Genomic DNA, 5050 nt, shown 5'->3' with positions numbered 1-5050 from the left:
TCCGCGATGCAGCTGAAGGGCCTCCAGACCGGCTGTGCGGAGATCATGATGACAGTCTCCAAGGCTTCCAAGAACTCCGGTGTCTCAACTAAGGGTAGAGGCCTAGGACCGAACATGGTGCTGACCTCTCTGCTCAAAGTACGAAGGAGTTCTAGCACTTCGATGAGGAGGGACAGGAAGTTCCCTTCGGGCCAGAGGGTGGAGTCCAAGCCTTTCCCGCCAAGAGCTGTGGCGGGCTCTATTTTTTCCTGCGCCACAGGAGGTGGGGTTCGCACCATCCGCGCATGGGTGGATCTTGATGCATCATCTGGTTTTACCGCCAGTGAAGGTTTTGGCGGGCTGGAAATATTTGCTGCGCCACAATCTCCTGAGGTAAATGCTTTAGGCACTGCAGAGCCGGATGTAGCAGAGCTGACAAAGTTCTTTGCAGGGTTTAACCTCCTGGGTGCTGGAGCGGAGCTCGACAGCATGTGGTAGCAGTATAACACAGTCAATGTGGAAAATATCACAAAGTCACTTGGGCCTAAACCCGGATGGCAGCAGGGTTAGGCAGCACAGTAAATTTTCAATAAAGGATAGTCTCTTGTGCCAGAATAAGGCACAGAAGTAGAAATCCTGTTCATGACACCACTTGCAACATCCCCCACTGGGGCCTAGCCTTTTATTGGGGCCTGGAGACAGCCGGGGCCCGGAATACCAGAGTGGCTGGCGGTTGTGGCCTAGGCACGCTACAGTCACGGTGCTTGGTATGGGGACCGGAGGGCTGTCCTACAGCCTGGCAGGTCTCCAGCAGGTGGTGTTGGCAAGAAATGATATGGAGGGAGAGGCTGTGGTACTGGTTCTCCCTGGGGCAGCCCTTAAAGTCTATAGTATGTGTCCCTGGTGGATGGATGGGGCGCCCTTGGTGATGATACAGCTGTAGCAGGGAGCAGACGGAGGCAAAGTAACTTACAGTTCTTTATTCAACCAACGGTAACAACACGCCAAACGATTCTGTACAAATGCAGTACTGGAGTGATCTTGGAGAGGAACCTCAGGAGTTGTGTCACCAGCCTGGAGGCAAGGGCAGGCTGGGATGTAGCTGTGTCCAATCCTGGAAGATGCAGCTTTGTCCTTTTAGTCCTATGTCACTCTGTCTGTAATAGCTGAGCTGAGGCCTGTGTGCAGAGCATGTGCTCAAAGCTCCTCTTGTGTTGAGAGCTTGGTCTCAAGAGCTACTCTCTCCGAAGTTTCTGGAACTCTGTACGAACTCCTCCCCTGACTAAGGGTTTAGTTACTCCCTAGTCAGGTGGTCTCCTTCTCCAATCACACTTCAGTTACAAAAGTGGAACATCAATGGATGATAACATAACATTGCTGTAACCCTTGCCTATCTAGGCAGAATCTACTGCTGCACAATTACCTGAGTATATGTGTAGTGTCCTGCAGGGGAGCTGATCAGACTCACTACCAGGGGGACACACATATAAGGGTCTTATTCGCAACAAGTCCTCTGCCTTGCATTGGCAAGGATGTTGCACTGGTATTACTCGCTGAATTTTATTACAAAACGTATAGTAGCCCCTGACATGTTCCGCCACAACCGTTGTCCTCTGTCGGGCTGGAAGAGGTGCTATCCCAGACTTGTCATCACTATTATGATTGGCCACAATGTTGGCACACCCTTTATGATGGTTGTAAAGGCTGTTCCCATCCACTATTTATCCTTAAATGAAACCTACCATCAGAAATTTTCCTATTAAGGTAGATCTGATGGTAGTGGGTGCCCTAATTGATCCTTACCAAATCTTAAAATTACTTTATAAACTGAGCTCTTCTGCATCTAACTAATATGCCAATTATCGGCATAGGCTACTGTGACATGGCGTTCCCTCCATACCTGCGCATCCTTGGCGCACTCCTTACACTTCTGTAGCACTTCTGGGTCCTGCGGAGTTCTGCACATGTGCAGTAGTCCAGGTTCAGAGCACACGCTCATAGCGGCGCACCTGTTTGGTCAGAAGCTGAAGCTACTGTTCCTATTGTTGGGTTGTTCAAAAAGAAATTGCAGTTCAAAAGACAGTTCAAAATGTCATGTCATTACAGCCCCTGCAGGAGAGAGGGGCTGGCGGCTGGTCTCTGCATGAGCCCCATACCCGGGGCAGGAAGGGAAATTGCCGAGTGATCCCTAGGAGTCTGTATTCTCCCTGCAAATGGAGGTTTGTCACAAAGTGTTTGTGCCCTAATCCAGAATTTGTAATGGAGTCCCCTGTACCCTGTACCAGGGGCCCAGTGATAGCGATGCCCCTGAGACCAGAAATGTGGTATGCCTGTTTTTGTTGCTCTTTTATAATGACTTCCCTTGCAAATCAAATTCTATGACCCATGTAACAAGTTTGTTTCACCTTGTTTAGTGTATTGTCCCTATGCTCCTACTATGGGTCTCATCCGGCAGACGACTCAAACTAATTTTGCAACTGAGGACTTTTTGGATCGTTTGCTGGTGTGATCAAGAGATGGTTGGACTATGTTCCTCAGTTTGTCTCATGGTGACATGGAGGATCCATTCTGCTGTGATCATAATAATAATAATTCTTTATTTATATAGCGCACACAGATTACGCAGCGCTGCACAAGCATGTCAAATTGGTCATATTCAGAATTCTTCAAGAAGATTGACCACTGGATGCACCATTAGTTCGTGCTGGTACGAGCAGAAGACAAATACTGCGGGTGCAAAGGTTGTGGTGTTTTTATGTTTGTTTTTTTGCATAAGGACAAATATCACAAAACAAAAAGACCACAAACTTCAACAAACCGAGGAGGATGCAACATCTCCTTATGGATGTGACAATTTTATCTGGATAGTCTGACACATGTTTTGGGAATAAAGCTCTGGAATCTGGTTAATTCCCTCTCTTCATAGGTGAACCTATAGATCGGGCCCGAGGGCTGAGGGACCTTTTTTTGTGGTGTCTTATTGCAGTGATTATTACTTACTATACATATATTTAGTAAGGCCACACATAAAGACGACCTTTCACCACCAGCAGTTGCAATTATTCACATCTTTGACGGGTGGAGCAGCTGACATTTTTTTTCTAGCCTCCTTGTTCCGGTGCAATTAGCATTATTTTTAGCATTAGATCTTTACTGTGTGATGGGTGGCACCAGGCTATTTGTTCCAGTCCAGGACCACCTACCTGACAGTACAAAGGCTAGTCAGCATACCTGTCCAGGACCACCTACCTCACAGTACAAAGGCTAGTCAGCATACCTGTCCAGGACCACCTACCTCACAGTACAAAGGCTAGTCAGCATACCTGTCCAGGACCACCTACCTAACAGTAGAGAGGCTAGTCAGCATACCAGTCCAGGACCACCTACCTAACAGTAGAGAGGCTAGTCAGCATACCTGTCCAGGACCACCTACCTGACAGTACAAAGGCTAATCAGCATACCTGTCCAGGACCACCTACCTGACAGTACAAAGGCTAGTCAGCATACCAGTCCAGGACCACCTACCTAACAGTAGAGAGGCTAGTCAGCATACCAGTCCAGGACCACCTACCTAACAGTAGAGAGGCTAGTCAGCATACCTGTCCAGGACCACCTACCTGACAGTAGAGTTGCTAGCCAGCATACCAGTCCAGGACCACCTACCTAACAGTAAAGAGAATAGCCAGCATACCTGTCCAAGGCCACCTACCTGACAGTAAAGAGGATAGTCAGCATACCAGTCCAGGACCACCTACCTGACAGTAAAGAGGATAGTCAGCATACCTGTCCAAGACCAGTATATTGACTTCCAAACCCTATGAGGCAGATTTACTGTGTATTCATACCATTTGATTTTAAGTTATACACAAAGTGTTAAAATTGGTGGAGGTGGTGGTGGTAGACTTGGCAGCTAGGACTCACTGGTTTCTCTCTCCTCGAAATTGAGCTTCTATTGTAATATCCCACAAGACAGGTCATCCCCAAAGTCAGCACTTGAAGTGTATATGACCTTTAAAAAACACTTATTTGCTGATAATCCTTTGCTGGCATCTGAAACTAAGTTGTTAATGTGCTTACTATTTATATTGTGTTTGAAATTAATGTAACTTTTCTAAGGTAGGCAAGGCTTTGATTGGTTGGAAGGCTCAGAATATTCCAGAACTGTCTAGACAAAGTAAGTTTATAAATTCAGGTTGAGTCTCTCTCATGAGAGCAGTGTGTCTGCATCTCTTTTTAAAGATTGCTGCCTTAGCAGCAGAGCCAATCTGGCTCCTATAGCCAGCCGTCTGACACCAAGGTCAAGGCTGAGGTGCTATTAAATTCCTACTTCACAATGAAATCATCACCACAGCCAACCAATCCACCGCCTCGTGTGTTACCTTCTGCTGTCTTTGGCTGTGTGCCATTAAATAAACAGGCAGTTATTTTTCAAGACTTAGAACTCTAAGTCTGATGCCTGGCTGCTGCCACTAACACCATGTTTCTCCCCTTCACCATTTGTTCGGGGATCCATTACCGCACCCACACTGGGAGCGTCCAAGGTGGTTCCTTTATCTATATTACAGCCCCCTCTTCTTACATCTGCTTATTATTGACGTTCAAACTTTTGGATATTTTTCTGACCTTGCAGCACCTGTTGCGCCTTATCTGTAAATGTCATTGGCATAATACTGGTGGTTTTCCAACATTCACCAATTTTTTGTTTTTTTGGAGGGGGGGGGGGCACTTTTGTGGAGCCTTTATTTTTCTCATTTTTAGGCACAATTTTTGATGCTCAATTAGACCTGATAAAAGCCAGTCTATGGAGTTCTATTTCACCTTCATGAATGAGGAGAAAGGTCTAAACCTTTTTGTTTGTGCACCAAATCATTAATCCTTTGCACCACAAACTTTAATCCCAGTGAAAATTATAGCACGCTTCCTGAGCCACCCTACACCCAAATTGATAAATTCCTGCCTAAGTCTCCTACACATCCTCTAGTCCTCTCCACAGACAGATACTGCCCTGCTTAACCTTAGAATTGAGTTCAAATCTCACAGCAATCTTGTATCAGTGGACGCCTTTATTTCA

This window comes from Engystomops pustulosus, chromosome 3, assembly GCF_040894005.1.
Source record: "Engystomops pustulosus chromosome 3, aEngPut4.maternal, whole genome shotgun sequence".
Lineage (NCBI taxonomy): Eukaryota > Metazoa > Chordata > Amphibia > Anura > Leptodactylidae > Engystomops > Engystomops pustulosus.
The sequence above is the reverse complement of the archived record's forward strand: the minus strand, read 5'-3'. Positions refer to the sequence as shown.